Source organism: Ctenocephalides felis, unplaced genomic scaffold, assembly GCF_003426905.1.
Source record: "Ctenocephalides felis isolate EL2017-DRISC unplaced genomic scaffold, ASM342690v1 CF-g0.4_SCAFFOLD_01886, whole genome shotgun sequence".
NCBI lineage: Eukaryota > Metazoa > Arthropoda > Insecta > Siphonaptera > Pulicidae > Ctenocephalides > Ctenocephalides felis.
Genome location: NW_020538040.1, coordinates 182,686,084 through 182,707,432, shown reverse-complemented (window position 1 = coordinate 182,707,432; position 21,349 = coordinate 182,686,084). Strand labels below are relative to the sequence as shown.

At 31.3% G+C, this 21,349-nt stretch overlaps 1 protein-coding gene and 1 pseudogene across 1 annotated transcript in view; both read right to left on the bottom strand.

Annotated features, from left to right (window-relative positions):
* Positions 1 to 5,105, bottom strand: part of LOC113376346 — a 17,400-nt pseudogene extending 12,295 nt beyond the window's left edge.
* Positions 1 to 20,523, bottom strand: part of LOC113376347 (elongation of very long chain fatty acids protein AAEL008004-like) — a 40,144-nt gene extending 19,621 nt beyond the window's left edge. The window contains exon 1 of the mRNA XM_026616252.1: positions 20,443 to 20,523. The gene's annotated coding sequence lies outside the window, so the exon portion shown is untranslated. The remainder of the gene's footprint in view (positions 1 to 20,442) is intronic.
* Between the last annotated feature and the right edge of the window lie 826 nt (positions 20,524 to 21,349).

Below are 21,349 nucleotides of genomic sequence, written 5' to 3'. Positions count from 1 at the left end.
CAACGAGGGAAACCACAGTCGTAGAACAGAAGTTGAGCAGATGGCAGAAGGCCATGCAGAACTGAACCTGAGAAAAAATAAAAGTAAATAAGAGAAACAGAACATGCCAATACTATATATATGTATTTATTTAATTATCTCCTTCTACTTACCATTTGCAAATGGGTTATATACTTCTTCCACCAGATGTACTTCTGGTATTTAGGTCCCATCGCTGCCACATGTAGTAGGTGTACATGATGATTATGGACAAATGAGTTGATAACACCAATGAAGGTTCCGTGTCCACCAGCAAAGTATTTGGTAACACCCCAGGACACCATTGGCATCACGTATGAATGGTACATGTGCAGAATGTGATTTGACGATCTTTTTTCCGGAGAACAAAAAATACAGTGTCTAGAAGTTCAGAAATCTTAGCCAAGAGTAAATGTACACGCCTCTTGCTATCTGCAATAAAAAACAAGTGGAAGATAATTGTACTGTGATCTCTTACACTAGATAATGCGCCTAGCTGGATAAAAGTGAAAGATAATGAACACAACTATTGCTGAATCGTTGGTCGTTGAAAATGAAAATGATTGTTTGTTGAAATGGAATTTTTGTTTACTTACCCTCATTGCTTCTTCCGAATTTGAATAATCTACTGGCTCGCATTTCCAGCTATATTTTGTTAACCAAGCTGCCCAATCCCTGTAATCACCACAAACGATCTATATAATGAACAATTTTCCATCCAAGTTCATTTAGTTTTATTCCACATACCTCATAGAATAGAAAGATACTAAGAAGCACTTGTAACAAATTATATACAATAAGAAGTCCTTGCATTTCGTATGGTTTTCTATGCGCCATATATTTTGGGCCCCAATTTAGAACAAAAAACAAGTAAACTCCCAAGATCGTCAATCCTGGTACAGGACTTCCAATTAAGGGCCATGAGTTCGTCCTGGGAATGGGAAGAATAAAAATTAGAATTTAGGAAACGTTAACTTTTCTTCCGAAATGGTGAAAAGAACTAATTATTTGTTTTTTTGAATTATTGTGTCTTTTTGTGAACGAATCCTGGTGTAGAAAATTTGAAGCAACATCGAAAATGAAATTTATGTTTGTCAGTGATCATGTGTTTGATTTTGATTTTTGTTACAAATAATTCAATTTACCTGCTAGTTGCTTCAAATAAATATCCCAGTAAATGGTGGATGTGCGTTTAGTACATTCGTCATCTTGATTTGATGTTCAAAGTTTTCGACGATCTCACAGATGACTAGTAGGAACAAGGAAGACATCAAGTTGTATATCCTGCAACACAATAGAAATCGTTTCAATTTTCTGGTCGATTACAAAAATTAGCTGGTCAAATCTTGAACAGTAAGACTTGAAGAAATCATAATCCGCACTAATCGAAATGCAATAAGTGCATTAATTGCATAATGAATTCAATAATACATTTGCAAAACAAATATCACTCTATCTATAAGATTCATCTCCGGCTTCTTCGATTCGACCTGAGTCTCATTTTCTGCACGAGAAAGCGTTTTAAAACAGTTTTCGATTGTAAGATTTGCACAATGCATAAATATAAATCACAAATCAAGCATGAATTGGTTCTTTCTTCTAAATAATTGTTCGTTATTGAACATATTTCCATATTGATGCTACTGACCTCCCGGAGAATGCATTTGATGGCTGATATTAATTTAATGATCTCTTTAAAAAAAAACACAAATTCTGGATGAAGAAATGCTGGCGTGCGAAGTTGGAGATAGCAATAAAATAATTACATGGTATAATAAATGATTATTTAATTTTTTATGATTGTGACGTATGAGGATTAATTGGAGTTTCTTATTTTGACGTCAGTGTGACAAATAGGAAGTCGAAATGCACAAAAAAATAATTTGGACGTGCAATTATTTACACACATTTCAAACTTCTCGAAATTTATTTTTTGTCATTATAATATTTGTAGTTTCTTTTAACACAATTGACGTCTTTAACACAATTGACTGCTTTTTAATTTTTTACCACTTTATATTAGAAAATTAAATTAATTTCTATGAATTTTTGAATGTGCTCATTTCGATATCAAACAATATTTTGCTTTTATTATCAGATAATATTTAATGCAATTTGCTTCTCATAATATTTTAACCTCTTTTGTTTTTCAATATCGTTTTAGCGATTTTTTTAACGGTTGTTAAAGTTGATGTAATCACAATTATTTTCATATATGTATATATATTTTGTTTTTGATGTGATTTTTTGGAGGCAAATGGAGAAGATGAAGTGGGTAGACAAAATATCAAATAAAGATGTGTTAAAAAGCACGATTCTAAAATGAAAAGGAAACTAAATAGGATCCATTCTGCAAAAAGAGTGCCTCCTAAATGACACTGTCGAAGATGAAATAGAGGACTGAAAGGATTGGGAAAAAGAAAAATACAGATGATTGATGACTTGCCGGAAATACAGGGAACTTCAAGAAGCACAGGATCAGGAAGCATGGAAGCAGAAGTTTGCAAAGGAAAATCCAAGAACATTAATAAAAAGTGATCAATGGTGATGGAAATATTAAACAAGAGAGGTAGGAAAAGGGAACCATTGGTTTGTGGTGCTTTTACACCAGGAAACTTCTTTCGGGCAGACTACCATTTATTATTATTATCAATGCATGTTCGAATATTTTGCACAATTTTTGGTTTTGGGCTTCGCCTGTAAGTAAAGAGCGACGAGACTTGATTCAGAGGTCCGGGTTCGATACCCACTTCGAGCAGTCTATTGTCTGGCGGCAGTGACAACGATTTCCACATGGAATATAGCAATATTTCCACAATAAAAATAGCATTTAACGCATTGTTGCACCAATAAAAATGTCAGCTAATTATAATAAAAATAATCAAAGATGGATGGATGGTACCATCTAAGAATACGAAGTGCGGAGTTTCATCTCAACAGCTTATAGAACTTAAGGTTCCAATAGCTGTTGAAAATATATATAAAAAAATGTAAATATAAATTTTTGCATCTGTGCGACTGCATCGAGGTCTCGTTATCAATATTTTACATATTATTTAACGTTTCCCAATTCGAATGCGAATTCCTGGGAATGCTGAAATGCAACAACGTTAAACTGTTAAACTGTTAAGAAAGAGTGTTCGAGTTGATTTTCGATCGAGTTTCGAGTTTTTTGAAAGGCGACCAAACATACATACTGAGACAGACAGCTTTCTTTCGTACAAATGGGTTTTTTATTTTATTTTGTATCAAATAATCGCTCTATCTACTTCCGTATTCTAAAACACTGGCCTACATTGCAATATAAGAACTACGCACGCATTATGAGAATATACATTTATATATATATATATATATATATATATATATATATATATGTAATTTTAAAATTACAGGTGCAGGTTTAATTAACATCTTATTCTTGAAAACATTTAAGAAAAACGCTTGAATCAATTTTTGTGCACATAGTTTTTAATTAGTATATAGGGTAGAGCAAGGCTTAAGGGCCTGCAGATAAAAAGGTCCACGATTATTACAAAAATTAGCAAAGAATAACATTTTTTAGTAATACTATTTTAAAGTTGAAGGCAAAAGATGTGTAACTAGTCATCACCTTAATTCGTACGACGTCGCTATCAGGAGAAAAACGAAAATGTATCTTTGGTTTGTTTACCAATTATTTTAACCAATCATTTAATTGGTAGTTTTTTGGTTTTGAACACTTACTGTGAATAGGGTAAAAAGGGCCAACTAAACTTTTATATTATATTATTATTATTAAGATGTAGACAATACGAAATAGTATGATATGTATTTTTCTGCTCTGTCTTACTCTATAACAATAATTTGGAAAATGGCAATCAACAAATTGATCCTAAAATAAAATTTTAGGCAACAAGATCTAGATTTTTTATTACAGCAATTATTTTAAAATCAAAGTTCAAATTAGAAATAAAAACTATCTTTGTTATTATAAAATCCAATAAAAAATTGTTTGCAACTATTCTAATAAATTCAAAATTTCTTCTTTGACCAACGACCGTTTCCAAATTAATTCCATTGAATGCGCATTATTATCATATTATACATTAAATATTTAATTCAGCTCGCATAATTCGCTTATTTCCAAAAAGAAAGTATAATATTTCACCGAATAATCCGATGATGAGAAAGTTTTTTTTTATTATCGACCGTTTATTTATAGGTGCCGAATATTCACTGACCACTTTCTTAAAGATTGAACATTGAGTAATATTGCATCGGAATGGTTGAGCGAATTTTTCACATGGTACCTTGCACTGTAATTGTGATGAAATCAAGTCGTAATAATAATAATATATAGATTATTTTTTATTTATTTTTAATTGTAATTGGAACTAAACGAGTCCTTTGAGATGTTGTGCTGACATCTTGAATGACCTGGTTTTTATAGATGGCAACCCAAACGGTTGTCCTTGATCCTTATCGAGTCTCATCAAATAGATTTCAAAATTGAAATCGGTGCAGCCGTCTTTGAAGAAAACGTCGACGAAAGGCCAAGTAGAAGGTCCAAAAGGTCCTCCGTTACCTCAAAAATTTGAATACCATTTTTGGCACTTTTTGCCCAATATCTTCAAAACGGCTAGACCTGGCTTTGCCAAAAAATTCATGTGTTCATAGTAAGAAAGTTCAGTCAATAATCTTCCCCATTGCTTCGATTCCAAATACAATCCAAACCTCTATAGATAGTATTATTATATTTCATTCTCAAAAATCTTCTTATTCATTTTTGTTATTCAAAATGCTTTTATGATTTCGATTGTGTAAACGAAACTTTTTGTTCGGAGAGAAGAAAGTGCAAGTGTTATAATCTTGTAATCTGTTCTTGTTCCACAATTCTGATGAAATTAATACCAGTCCGGGCGAAAGTTTAAAGAAGACTTTGGAGCAATCAATGGAATCGGATGTCAGCTTTTGAAATTATAATATAAAATTGTATTCGTAACATTTAATCGATGTTGATACAATGTTGGTCGAAAATATTACCTGTATTGTTGACCAACAATAATAACTAATAATAGATGCAATCTCTTATTGTTATTATCCATGGAGTATTTTATTTGCCATGGGGAAATAATTTTTTAGAAACGACCAATACGTGGATTTAATAAAAAAAATTTTTTATTGAAAATAGCAATCGAGATACAGTGTTGCACAAAAGCTATTGTTACACAAGCGAGAAGCAAAAATAATAATAATAATAAATAAATTTTATAAAATGAAAAAAAAAAATTATAAAAAGTGAAATTAAAATCAGTAAATAAATATATAATTAGTAATATTAATTATATACAATACAAACAAAACTGGTGTATGGCATCGTGCCTTGAAGCAAATTGCTGAAACTTTCTGTACAGCAATTTAAAATTTTTTAAAACTTTTAATATTTTTTAAAAATTTTGAATTTCTTTTTTAAACGATTTGCTTCTCGTTGAATATGATATTTTTTTTTTAATATAATTGATATTTTTTGTGAATCTCTGTAAAATAACTATCACCCAAAATTCGAAATGTTTTGATTCAATAATTAAAAAACAGCCAACATTTTTTAATGTTAAATGATTAATCATAAAAAAAGTTTCCACAAGAATCGAATGGTCTTCTGAATTTCTGTGTCAATATTTAAGAAAGTGTTTAAACTCGTTCAACATTTTTGGAATGCAGTCGATGATTGATACTCTTAATAATAATACATAATTGATTTTTAAAAAAGCACACTAATGGAAAAATTATGAGAATATTTATGATATTTTTAACCTCCTACCACAAACCGCATTTTTAATAGTAATTATAATTTTTTTAACTAATTACCTTTAATTTAGCAGCTAAACTAGAAGATAGGTAAACTAGCAAACAAATAAATAGTTGAGTAGGTAGACAGGTAAATTTATAGATTTATAGGTAAATTGGTGAACAGGCAAATTGGAGAATATTTAAAATGGTAGACAGCAAAACGGGTAGATGGGGGAATATGTAAACAAATAAACAGGTTGACAGTTTAACAGGTTAATGGGTGTACACCTAGAACAGGATCACAAGTACATTGGCAAACAAGTAATTTGGTTGATAGGTAAACTAAATATGTTATTGTTATGCTATGTTACGGGTCTATCTTCGTATGAGTTGGTAGTAACTATCAAAAGTTATGTATTTGTATTACGATCAGGCGTTTTACATACAAAACCTAACCTACAAAACGCACGAACGTCAAATAACAATTTTATGATAAGTGCAACTTTTTGATTCCTCTTTGGTAACACATGGGTGAAGTTATATGTGTAAAATACCTAGCTTTTTGACTATCAACTCATACGATCATAGACCCGTAACCTAGCATTACCATAACATTTTTTTGTTTTATCAAATTATAGAAAAGTAACATGAAAAAATTCCTTTTTCTTTTGTATATAGTAACTTTATATTAAGCATATAAAGTAACATGATAAATTTTAAAAACACGTTAAAAAAAAAACAATAAAACACACAACAATAAATAAATTTTAAGAATGTATACTTATATAAATTCCATATGTATTATATGAATCTATTATATGCATGAACACAACAAAAATATAATTCCAATACATTTTATGAATCTTTTATCTATCCAAATTCACTTTCTACGTGTTACATTATATCAAAAGTTTATTCATATTGTTTTTTAGACTTTCGACTCGTCTTAATTTCCATATTGTCCATTTTTTAACAAAATGATCAAATCATTTGTGGATACATTTGTCCGGATTCGAAGCTTTCATTCCGGCGGACGAAACTGAACCTAATCGTATGAGATTATAATAGAAACTCTTTATTACTTTCTGGTTATAAAAAACGCAAGGTCAAAATCCAAAAGAAAGTTTTTAGAGAAAAAATATACATTAACATAATAAATGCATATGATCACAGGTTTGGGAATGGTTTGGGTGGTCAATATACAGTAATATTTGATACTAATAAAGTTTTTAAACGAGGTGTAGATGGCACCCCAAATGGTTGTCCTATCTCTCTGTGCTAAACTTTATTATTTTTACTTTTGTAATACTGATGAATTTTTTATTGGGGCAACAATAATAAGGGTTATTTTTCATTAGAAACATATTGCTGTTACTGCTGCTTGATTTCAGGCTGTTGTGTGGTTTCAGATTCGAAGTCGACAGCTCTAACCACTACACCATATACGTATATATTGTTCTTAAATACATAATTCTTTTACATAAGTAGATCATTACCTGTATGAACCCAAATAAAATTATGCAATATTGTCTACGATTTTCTGACAATCATTCATGGATGACTTTTAGTTTTAAAATATCACAAATCATTCAACTCTGGTCAAAACATAATAAATATATCTGCCAACAGTACTATAATTGAAAAGTGTAATAATAATCAATTTTTACATTTGTAATTAAGTAAAGCTTCTCATAGGCCTATAATATTTTCAGGTTTTAATGCAATATTGTAAATAAATTTAGGTCTGATATTAAAAATAGAATAACTTATAATAGACGGTTTTATTATATTTTCAAATTGGAGCTTTCTTGTGGCCAGTTGCTAGAGCTTTGAATCAGAAAATTCATGTTTGATACCCCTTTCGGACAGCCTGATGTCAAGCAGTATTAACAACGATTTTTACTTAAAAATATAGATTGCAATATATTTTCAAGTAAAAAGAGCTTGATATATTTGCATCTTTAAAAAAAATCATCCAGTATTAGAGAAATTGTATAATTGTAACAAATTCATTCACCTAGAGATAGGACAACCGTTTGGGTTGCCACCTATATAAAAACCACGTCGTTTAAGAAGTCAACACAAATCGTGACACAAGGCCTCCGAAAATTTATATTTAATATCTAAAAATTGTCCTTATTCAACTCACAAGGTGTCTTTTATCAGATCTAATAAGTATTTCCTTTCCCCCCTGTGACTGATTTTACGTCTAATCAATTTCAAATCGAAAATCAGTAAGCCCAGAGGAAGATTGTTACTTAAACCTTATTTTTTCTAATTTATTCTTGTGATTAAGTAGTTTTATTGATTTAATCAGAACCAAATGAAACAGCATGTCGCAATCGTTGGCACTGATTTTCATTTAAACGAGTTTCTCACAATGACTCACTCTGTGGAACACTTTTGTAATAATAATGAACACGTATAAATAATACAAAAAATACTTAAATAGTAGTCAGAACTATATTTTATTCTATAAACTGTTGCGATTTAATATAATCTAGAATTATTAAATGTAACTCAATGATTGCCCAATAGTTGCCCAATGGTAACCCAATTATTATTAATATGCGATCCAATAGTAATATGTGATCTGAAAAAGGCTATTTTCTCTTGAAATCAAATTCAGTTGTATATTTTCAAGTAAAAACAAATATCATTGATGCTTGATGTTAAGTTGTTCAAGACGGAAATAGAACCAGGAACCTTGTGGTTGAGCACCAAAGTTATTACTCTTAAGCCACGCCAAGCTCCAAATGTTGAATGAAACTACATTAATTCATTAGTTATGTAAATAGTTATTTTTTGTAAAATAATGTTAATTTATTCTAACCAATTCTGAAGGTTTTTGGTAAACAAAAGTGCGTAAATAATATGTACATATATCTGCCAAAATTCGTGTTCCTGTACTAAATTGAATCAGTAGTTGTTCCTTTAATTAAATAAAGTCAAATGTCAGAGATTGCTAAATAATTTAGATAAGTAAGGCAAATTGCGTAATGATAATGAATTAAGAAACGTCAACGATTAGAATTGATTTACATACAAATTGGTACCTTGGTTAGAAATCACAAGTCTTATATCCAATTTTATGATTTTTTAGTTGACAACTTTAGAATGCTTTAAATAAGTATGTAGCAATATATTGAAGAATATCCTCAAATATTGATCCAGCTGACAATCACACCAAGATCTACAAGTCTTCAACTGTTGACAACTACAACAGATACTAATTTGTTCTGAACTATCAATTTTGAGTAAACTGACATCTGGACATCTTCTTAAAAGAAGTTCTACATGTAGGGGGAAGTCCCGTACCGCCGGACAGCACCAAGCACCGGACACTGTATTTAACACGTATTATTTTAGCGAGTATAAATCTTTTCATTTCAAAATACAAATGAAAGGGGCACTGGAAACTCACAGGTACAGGATCACGTGCCAAGTCTTACCTGTGACGCACACGGTCACGGCGAGAGCAACCCTTTTCTGTTTTAAGCTCAAAATCACGGCGTCACCTAAATATCAATGGAAGTAATTCTAGCATATTTATGCATTTACGTTTGAGTGGTATGCAAAGATAAAAGTTGTGCTTGATTGTTATCCGTAAAATGGTAGATATTTTAACCAATTTTAATAGGTGCCATCAAATGAACAAAAATGTCTGTCCCTTAGCACCGGACACTAAGTCGTCCCTTAGTGCCGGACAGTAAACATATTGATATTTCTTGTGAGAATTTACGTAATTTATTCCAATTATTTAATTTTATTTTGTATGAGTGCTAACGGTCACTACATACCCACATTTTTCGTATTTCCTAATCAAAGAATGAAAAGCTTATGAATGCACCAGCTGAGAGCATCGGTGTGGCCCAGCCAAAAGGGTGGATCAATAGTAACTTTTTTTGCAATATCAAAGAATATTCGTCAAAGACACATGTGCAGACATTCCAGAGCGTATAGAGATGGCTACATATGTGATCAATGCAGGTTATTTTGAAATGTCCGGTACTAGGTAACACTGTTTAAAATCATATTTTTTGATAGCACAGTTTGATTGACAGTATTAATTATTACTTAGCAAAGATTGCGTTTTCATGAATTTAGTTTGATTTCTAACTTTGTTATCTAACATAAATCATAATTTAATGAACATTTCGTAAAATATTTTTTTATTTATTTATAAATAACCTTAGATGTCCGCCACTTGGGGACTACCCCCTAATCAGCTAATAAGCTGTCAGAATTTTCTTCAATAAACAGTCCTCAATTATTATGACTGTGATGTCAACTATACACATCTTCAACAAAATCGTAATAATCTTATTATCATTATATTACATATTAATAACCACACCGGTACGCCATGATTAGATCCATTACCGCCAGAATGTCTCATTAATGCCATCGTCGTCCCTGAGGTCGTACCATGCATATTGATGAGCCCGAGTCCACCTCTGCTCGGATTTGCTCGTCCTATGGGAGAAAAGCGATCTCTGGATTGGACATTTCTGAACAATGGCAAAGCGAAAATGGTACACGATACACGTGCTCTTTCACCTGATCCGAGATCCCCGGAATGAACAATGACATCAGTATTTAGATGTTTAGTGGCGTGTTAATGGATACTAATCAGTTCTAAGAACAAACCAATGTGCCATTGTGATGAACAGGTGGTAGATTTGACTTTGCAAAAAGTGATGCTGCATACAATCAAACAGCTTGGTATATAATAATAATTGATGACTTGCCACTACTGGATGATTTGAGGTTGTCCAGAGCAGGGGTTTGAACTCAAAACCCTGCCCACACAAGTATGTTTCTATATTTGATTTGCTCAATGCATCCCAAAGTTGCACTTCATAAGAATGTATCAAAAATCATAAAATTGGATATAATGTGCTTGTTAATGATGTGCTAATATGTATGCAAATCAATTCTAATTGTTGACGTTTTCTTAATTTATTGTTATGCAATTTGCCTCACTTATTGAAATAATTTAGCACTTTAGACATTTTACTTTGTTTAACTAAAGGGACAACGAATCATTCAATTTAGTATCTACTTAAACCCGCATTTTAGCGAATATATTTCCATATTTTGATGTACTATTGTTTTCCAAAAACCTTCAGAATTGGTAAAAATCAATTAACATTATTTTATGAAGAATAAATATAGTTCCATTTGAAATTTTGATCTCGTATTTGATCAGTGATATGAGCTTGGGTGTTTTAGGTTCTAATTTCGTTTTGGGCAGCTTGGTATCAATCAGTAATAACATTATGAGGAAGTATAGACTTTAACATGACTTCAAGTCAAAATAGCATTTGTGCAATTGTTGCAATAGATATCACATAATAATAATGATCATCTTGTAAGAGAGTAAAGGCAACCACTGGGTTGCGTGGTAAAAAACTCTGGTTTTGGCAATTGCTTCTAATATATAAATTAGCAATGATTTTGATTGATGCTCAAAATCATACCAAAAAATCATTTAAGTTTAATTCAACATTTTTTCTGTTTGGTAGACAAAATGTCTACCAAATTCAAATGACATTTGAATATTTTTCATTTTGACTAAGATGTATATTATATATTAAATTTTGATTGTTTCCAGGTTTTAATTATATATTTATATATATATATAATTATAAAATATTGTTAGTTTTATAAATGTATTATATATAAATCACATATTATCTTATTATGTATTTTTAGATAATCTACAAAATATATAAGGAATGTCGTTTTGCAACGTTTTTGTAGGAAGAATAGATTATTTTTATTTCCATGATTTATATATGTATATAATTATATATATATATATATATATATATATATATATATATATATATATAGATGTATATATAGATGTATTTAAATTATTACTGGTTCCTCTACTGACTTATTTGATACTATAACACTAGATTTTATAAACTTATTAAATTCTCACTTTCGCACCAGTTATGCAATAAAGAAAACCACTATAAGTTATAAAACATGTATTATCTTTAGATTTTGGATTCGTACAGACACTAATAAAAGTCACTTATTACATTAATTATACATTAAAACACAACTCCCTATCTTGTTACGAAGAACAACTCGTACGGTTGATTAAGTTATCTAAAACAGCTTAGCAGGACTAAGTTGTTTTATTAATTAATCCACCGGTAACGTTCAAATCCAATGTCAGAAATGCCGGCGAACCCAGGTCAAAATTTCTGTATTTGGTCAGCGAACGTTGTTCGGAGCCCTGTCTAAAGTTTTCAACTTTTCCAGTAATAGTTTTCGCGTTTAGTTCGAATTTCAGAGATGCCGGCGAACCCAGGTCAAAATCTCAGTATTTCACTACTAAACGGAAAACTAACTACTTTAATATTAATTATTTCTGCATTTAATTTAGTATCAGAAATGCCGGCGAACCCAGGTCAAAATTTCTGTATCTTTTAATTAAATGCGTTAAAATCAAAACTAAAACACTGACTGACTTTTTAACAGGAATGCTGTGCCTTTTATACAAAAATGTCCACCCTGATTTTCGGTGGGGGATTGAATCGAATTTGTTTGTCACAGCATTTCTGTTACTTTTTTCTCTTTCCCCGTAGGCAAAAATTATTCAATCTCCCTCGCACTAATGGGAATCTTTAAAATAATTTTTGCCTCTAAGATTCCTACAACTAGGCTATGCGCTAGAGACTCGAGCGTGTTTGTGTTTAATTTCTGTCAACAGATACACTCAGCGCTGCAAGCCTCAGCATAGCTGCAATACATTTAACTAAACTAAACTAAATCATATAATATTATTTAAATAATATGCACGCTACATCCTCCCCCTCTGGATCGTTTAAGTGCCAGCTAACGGTCCAGAATCAACAGCGGGCATCTCCTGCATGCTAGCGTTTCCTTGGACGACCTCTACGCCGTAGCGGATTGACTCGTAGTCGGCTAGCATATTCCACGGGCCGCTCGTTCTCTTCCTCCCCCTGGAGTAATGCTCCCCCTAGAGCATAAGAGCTTGCGTCGGTCCGCAGATTGTGTGCCAAAGTTTCATCAGCTTGTCTATGCCTGTCTTCAGCTCCTCCTTTTCGCCTTGGAGTCATCCTATACGGTGGTAACGCAATGGGCGTGTCCTCCGTCGCAGTTATGCGATGCTGTACGTACGCACAAGCCGTTCCATTTTCGGCAAAGAGGTCATCGAACTCGTCAAGCAGCTGATTCCAGGCACCCCGTTGTGTTTCGGTCAGCGCGGTCGCTTCGTCCTCTCGCAAATCTATAGTCATGTCGATCGCTGCTAGGTGAGCATACATGGGGTATTCCAATTCACAGTTTAACGGCAGCGAATCTCTAAAGAGCTCTTCTATAAACGTCGGATCATATTTATTCCGATCGTCTATTTCTTCCGGCGTTGGTTCGACCGAAACCATATTCATTTGTGCGGTTACCTGGTCTTCCTTTAAAAACTTAAAACTTCTGCTCGTGTCATTATTAAAATACCATTGACCGTTTGCCATATCAAGTATTATTCCAGCCTTCGTAAGAAAATCGACCCCCAGCAGCGTGCGACTATTTTTTGCTTTTGGTAATATTACGAATTCTACCGGCACGGCGCGACCTTCCACACGTACAATCGTGCATGTCATTAACACTTGTTCGCGTTTTGCAACGCCGTCTGCAAGCGTTACCTGCATAATTTCAGGTTCGAAGCGATGACCAGTCTCCTTCAAAACCGCGTACAGGCTCGCGCCTGCCAAACTTCTGCGTGCTCCGGTGTCTATATAGCCTGCTCCAGTAGATCCCTGTATAGACATTCGGATTACGGGCCGTGAACAGATACCTGCGTTAGGTAATCCTATGTCTGCGTGATGATGCATCCACAAAATGTCGGTTTCATCGCTTTCCGGCCGTTTTCTTTTGTGGTTCCTACAGATTGTGCATCTTGATTTGTTTATTGCAACATCTGTTTTTGCACCCAGCGCGAAAAAAGCTAACGGTGAATCCTCAATTTTTGGTTTCGAGTTGCATCTTGGACACTTACTTCGCACAAAACCCTTCTCTCCGCAGCCATAGCAAATTAGCTGATTTTCAATTAGCGGTTTTCTCTGAGGCAGGGTTTGTTGCACAAATTTTCTGCAGTCTTCTTTTTCGTGTCCGAATTTTCTGCAGTGCGAACACTTTATAGTTTCTTGCAACGATGTGGCTTCCTGTATGTTCTGCTGCACCGTTCGACACCTTGTCAGTAGTTCGTTAAATGTGTTGACGCTACTTCGATCAACGCACTTTCTTAATTTTAAGGTTAAGAGACCGTATATCATGTCAATTTGCGTCCTTTCTACTGTCTTCGTTGACAATTCCGCAAACAAAGCTCGCTTATGCGCTATGAATTTGTCTACGTTCTCTTTCTCCTTCTGACGCTCGAATAATTCCGAAAAAATTAAGTAGTCCGGGCGTGTGGGTGCGAATGATTCCTGCAGGTTGGTGATAACGTCTGTCCAGGTGTGGATTTCCGATTCCACACCCTTCCACCATACTGTTGCCTCACCTGTCAATAGTAAAGGCATCTCGCGGATGGCTCTTTCATCAGGGATTTGTTCATATTTCTTGTAGATAACAATTTTTTCTACGAATTCCTGAGCCTTATGCGCATCGCGAGATCCGTCGAATTTGTAATCGCACTTTGAAAAACTACCTGGCGGAACGTTTCTAGCCGTCGCACAATTTAAAACGCGTGATAGCATTTCTTCAGTAACTGAGAATTCCATTGTGTTCGGATTAATGTCTTTTTCAATAACAGTGTCTTTTTTAGCTCTGCCCGCTCGTTTGGGCGCCAGTTTATAACACTAGATTTTATAAACTTATTAAATTCTCACTTTCGCACCAGTTATGCAATAAAGAAAACCACTATAAGTTATAAAACATGTATTATCTTTAGATTTTGGATTCGTACAGACACTAATAAAAGTCACTTATTACATTAATTATACATTAAAACACAACTCCCTATCTTGTTACGAAGAACAACTCGTACGGTTGATTAAGTTATCTAAAACAGCTTAGCAGGACTAAGTTGTTTTATTAATTAATCCACCGGTAACGTTCAAATCCAATGTCAGAAATGCCGGCGAACCCAGGTCAAAATTTCTGTATTTGGTCAGCGAACGTTGTTCGGAGCCCTGTCTAAAGTTTTCAACTTTTCCAGTAATAGTTTTCGCGTTTAGTTCGAATTTCAGAGATGCCGGCGAACCCAGGTCAAAATCTCAGTATTTCACTACTAAACGGAAAACTAACTACTTTAATATTAATTATTTCTGCATTTAATTTAGTATCAGAAATGCCGGCGAACCCAGGTCAAAATTTCTGTATCTTTTAATTAAATGCGTTAAAATCAAAACTAAAACACTGACTGACTTTTTAACAGGAATGCTGTGCCTTTTATACAAAAATGTCCACCCTGATTTTCGGTGGGGGATTGAATCGAATTTGTTTGTCACAGCATTTCTGTTACTTTTTTCTCTTTCCCCGTAGGCAAAAATTATTCAATCTCCCTCGCACTAATGGGAATCTTTAAAATAATTTTTGCCTCTAAGATTCCTACAACTAGGCTATGCGCTAGAGACTCGAGCGTGTTTGTGTTTAATTTCTGTCAACAGATACACTCAGCGCTGCAAGCCTCAGCATAGCTGCAATACATTTAACTAAACTAAACTAAATCATATAATATTATTTAAATAATATGCACGCTACAATACTAGTTTGTTGTGGGGAATTTTGAGCATGTTGCATATAAACTAATATTATAAAACAGTTATGGAATTTTTAATGATATGCGAATGGAATTATTGACATCTTGTTATAAAAAAAATTGGCATTAATTTATTTCATACTTATTTCATTAAGCACTGTCTTGATTGTGGCCGATTTGGAAGAATTTGTTCTTAACTATATATAAATTAACAAGTGTTGCAAATTCACTGTGAAATTGGCTATTGTGATGAATTGATCAATATTGATTTTTTTTAGAAGACGATCTAAAATTACATATATTATGTTTTTAGGTAAACCAGTCTTGTGACAAAATATTATAACTTCTAAAGCTAACTTACTTGAAAACGTATTTTGATCTATATTTTTGTTTCATACCAAGTTGTCCGAATTGCGGGATTTGAACTCGTAATTTACAAGAACGATTCTATTTTTATTTAATAATTAATTTTTAATTAATAATTTGTAGGTAATGAAAATGATTGAAAGTTTGCAAGTCGGTCATGTTATTACTGTTTATTAGGTAATAATTATTATTGCATTTGATCTAAACAAAAACCTGTTTTATAGCGGTTGTAGCAAACTTGTAATTCAGTTGTTACTGAATTTGTAATATGTTACTGAACTATTAATTTAGTTGAATAGATTTTATGAAACATTAAGAGCAACATTAAAACAATTAATAGTTACTTTTTTCTAAAAAAATTATTTTATGTTTTATTAATAAATTCTCTTATAACCCCTTTTTCGAGAACTTTAATGAAACCAAATTAATGAATTAACTAATAAACCCAAAAATTGTTCAAGAAAAAATAGCAGAATATAGAGACATAGATTGACACATTTAATGTTAAAATAAATTGTTAATATTTTTTGTATTACTAAATTTTTGTAACACTTCAAATGATTATTGAAATTAATCTATTCATTATTGAATTAATAATATTCTAATGAAGTTAAACTTTGTCTAAAAGAATGATAAAAAATCAGTTTATAATATTAACTTGTAATAGAAATCGTGCACGTGGTTCTTTCAATACAATTTTTAATCCACGAATTTTAAATTAGCTTATAGAAAAATAGCAAATATAATTTCATAGATCTGACCTCAGTGCTAATATGAATATTAATACGAATTTCAATTAGATCTTGTTCTATTGTATTTAATTCATATGAAAAAAATAATATTCATTTTCAAACAAATTTTAATAAATTTATGCATTGAATTATAATTGACTGGGTACTTCGAATAAAAAATCACGTGGATCGGTTTCTATTTTGCTAGAAGTAGCAACTTATGCATTGTTATATATAAAAATAAAATAAAATAAAATAAATTATTAAATTAATGAATAAATAAATATAATATTTAGATGATTTAGATTAGACTAACATACAAGATTGAAGAAATAGTTTTCTTGAGTCCTTAATCAGATAAACGAGCTGTGGACTTAATCCAATGTTTAAAGTAGAACACGTACAATATCTGTATAAGCATATATATATATATATATATATATATATATATATATATATATAAAGGTGTTATTGGTGATTAAGCGCACTGCATTGTGTGAGCAGGGTCAGGAGTTCGATCTCCGCACCAAATATCATGCAGTAGTGATATCAGTTATTAAAAATATATATCAACAATGTTTTCAATTGAAAATGGCCCATTTTCAGGCACTGCGGCGTAGAATGGCAATGGAAAATCGGTGTTTGGGGCAGAATATTATATTATACAAATGACATAATTTGGTGCCAATGATTTTTGTGTTTTATTACAATAACATTATTAATACACTACTAGTTCCTTATAAAAAGTAAAATAAATAATGAACTAGTAAGTATTTTATTTCGTCACAGTGCCCTGGCTTTCTATGATGCTATTTCGTGGCAAATGAATAAAATGAAACTAACGACACGCACCGACACTTCTAAAGAAATTATTAAAAACACAAAATACAAAAATTATTTTCTATTATTTGTTCTATTACATGACAGAATGATCCTGCAGATTTCTTCAATATATTATTAAAAATAAAAATTTGTGATTCGCGATCGTTACTTGCTTGCAGGCAAAAGTATCGAAAATTGTCAATAAATAAAAAGTAGGTAGTTGTAGTTTTATAATATCTAAACATATAGATCTTAAATGAATGAAATATATTTTTTTAATATTGCATAAAATAAAATTTAAAAATCAGTAATAATTGTGCATTTTTTAAAGATTCTGAGACATTTGAATTATGTATTAATTTATATTAGGCCCTATTGTATTAGGTAGAATTTTGTATTCGGAACATATGATGAAAAACTATAAACCTAGTGTTTATTTTTTTTAATATATATTTTCTGTGATTAGTGATTGTTTCAGCTATTTAATACATTTATCTTTATTTACTATATTTAGTTACTAACAATAAAAATCTTAAACAATGTATTAAAAAATTTAAAGCTTGGTGCTTTAATTTTTTAATATTTTCAAATAAAAGTATAGGTGAGATGATAAAATGTGTGTCTTCTCAAATGAATTATCCAAGTTTTTTTTTAAATCTTAATATATATTTTGTTGCACTTATTTCATCCTGAACATTAGCAAATTTTTGGACGTACATAGTTTGTTTTTAATCATTAAAACAGTTATTATGTTACCTATTTTAGGCAATGGGAAAAAGATTTTTCATTACATAAATTTATACAATTTACATATTCTATAAATGTATATCGTTTTACTGACAAATACTACCATTTTGGATTATAAAGTATTTATTAGGTTTTCTGGTTAGATATCCAATTTTTTTAGGTTTGTTGTTTTTAACATCTAAAAATACTACATAAATCTACATGTAAATAATTTCTGAAACAATCATTAAGCACAAAAAATATATTTCATACAACAAACGTAAACAATTAAAAACTTGCTACGTTTTTTTGTAAGTGTATGTTTAATAAAATTATCAAGTTATATAAACATTTTACATAACATTAAAAATAAAATTAAGCATAATATATATTTTGTCCCAAATTTTCTAAAAATTGAATTTAGACATTGCAGGTAATTTTTTTTTTTTTTTATTAAATTTTGTCCAAAATATTTCACAATTTTCGGATTTTGAGACCGCAATTAATTTTTCTCTATTTTTTGTCGTAAATTTGTGTCATTTTTAGTTCGTTATCATATTCTTTTTTTTAATCGTTTTGGAGAAAGTAGTCTGAGCATGCTGGACGTCGAATTTTACATTATATACATTTCTGTTTATAAACTTGACCTTGTTTTAGTCTCTTTTTAATTTTGCAAGATGCCACTAAATTAAATTAGTCAGATGAATTAATTAGAATGGGAGAAATGTATTGATTTGCATTTTACATATTTAGAATTTGATAGATTTTTATCAACTTGGGAGATTATCTATGGCAACTGATCAAGAGATCTTATTTAGTTTTATAAAATTCAGTAGAAGTCCTTAGTATAAATTATAAAAAATGTATGACCAAAAATCTCTTTGCCAGTCTATATATTTTTTTATTTAAAACTTTTTCATTAACTTATAATATTTAAGGGAGTTTGTTCTGACTATCGTTTTTGGCTATGTCAATAAAGAACTAGTATTGTTATTTTATTATAATGACTTAATTTTTTTTTCGATATTATTATTCTCATATTTTATCATTGTAACCATTATGAACCATGCATCTTTCCAAATATAAATATAAATAAATTTAACCATACATTTTTTTTAAATTCTCAATAAACATGAGATCCTTGGAAGTGTATTTGGAAAAAGAGCTTTTTTGAAATTTTTGCTGACTCGAAATTTATTTCCGGGCTATAGTTTGTTCGGCAAAGTTTCTTGAAACGATCTATTTGCGGTGTCGCCAAAAAAAAATTGGCCCACCATAATATAAAACCATGTCAAAAATTCACAGTAAATATGAGATCCTTGGCAGTGTATATGGAGAAAAAAAATCTTTGAAATTTTCGCTGGCTCGAAATTACTTCCGGGATATTATAGTTTCTTCGGCAAAGTTTCTTGAAATGATCTATTTGCGATGTCACCAAAAAAATTGTTCCACCATAATATAAAACCATACAAAGTTGTTTAAAAGTCCCAGTAAATATGAAATTTGTGGAAATGTATATGAAGAAAAACCTTTTTTGAAGTTTTTGCTAACTTGAAATTCACTTCCGGACTATAGTTTCTTCAGTAAAGTTGCTAAAAATGATCTATTCGCAATGTCGCCAAAAAATTGATCCACCAAAATAAATAACAACCATGCAAAGATTTTCAAAATTCCTCATAAACATGAGATCCTAGGAAGTGTATACAAAAAAAAGCTTTTTCTTAACATTTTTGCTGACTCTAAGGTCACTTTCGGGCTATGATTTTTTAAAATGATCTTCTTAAAATGATCTATGTCGAGTTTCTTGGAATTATCTATTTTCCAAAAAATTTATCCACCATAATATATATAACAATGCAAAGATTTTTAAAATTCCCAATAAACATGAGACATTTGGAAGTGTATTTAGAGAAAAATTTTGAAATTTTCGTTGGCTCGAAATCAACTTCCGGGCTAAAGTTTCTTCGGCAAAGTTTCTTGAAATAATCTATTTGCGATTTTGCCAAAAAAATTGACCGACCGTAATATATAATCATGCAAAGATTTTTTAAATTCACAGTAAACATAAAATCCTTGCAAGTGTATATGGAGAAAAAGAGCTTTTTGGAAATTTTTGCTGACTCGAAATTAACTTCCGGGTTGTAGAGTCTTCAGCAAAGTTTCTTGAAATGATCTATTTGCGATGTGGCCAAAAATTGACCATCTCTAATATATATATATATATATATATATATATATATAATGTAAATTATATTTTTTTCTTACCTATAAAATTTTGGTAGCTATCCAATAATTGTCACTTTATACGAAAATAATAACACCGATAAAAAATAAGCACTATTATCATTCATCCATGCACGATATTCACACAGATAAAATGTCTGTTTTTAAAGATTTAATTATTATTGTCTATTGTTAAAATATATTTGGCTTGTTTATTTTTTTCAGGTACAACCTGTCGGTCCCGCAAATTGAGCTTGACTGAACGTCGAGCGCTCCTCGTCGACGAGTAAAAGTGACACCTCGATCTCGATTGCGGCCTGATAGCGATATATTCGGCAACGGATATCATTATGATGACGACGGATTACGATTACGCACCTGGACTTCGTTTTTTATGTAAAAATTTTGAATATTTACGGAAACAAAAGCTCAAATATCTAATGTACCCCGACCTGGGACCCTTCAGATGATTTAAGTAAGTACCAACACAAATTTAATATTTTCATTGTTGACATTGATTAAAAATATATCATTGAAAGATACAGTTTGTTTTGGGATTTAAAACCAAACTTTCAAGTTGTATACCCGCTTTGGACAGCTTTATGTCAAGCAGTAGTGACACTTAAAACATAGATAGGATAGATAATCACGCGATCGATTTTTTAAGGATATTTTAACCCCCCTACCCCTTGGTGATACGTGGTTATATTCAAAATTACCCCCCACTCCCTCGTCAAACGTCTCGTGTAGTTTTAGTTACGAAAAAAATTGTAAAATTTTTACTTTTTTTTGGAAATGTTTGGGTTTTTTTAAATTCAGGTAAAAAATAAATACACGTGATATATTACTATCGGGATTAATGGACGTCCTCTAGCTATACGTTTTCAAATGAAAATAGCTCTTACCCAGCATTATTGCACCAATTCAAAATTTATCAGTATTTCTGCTT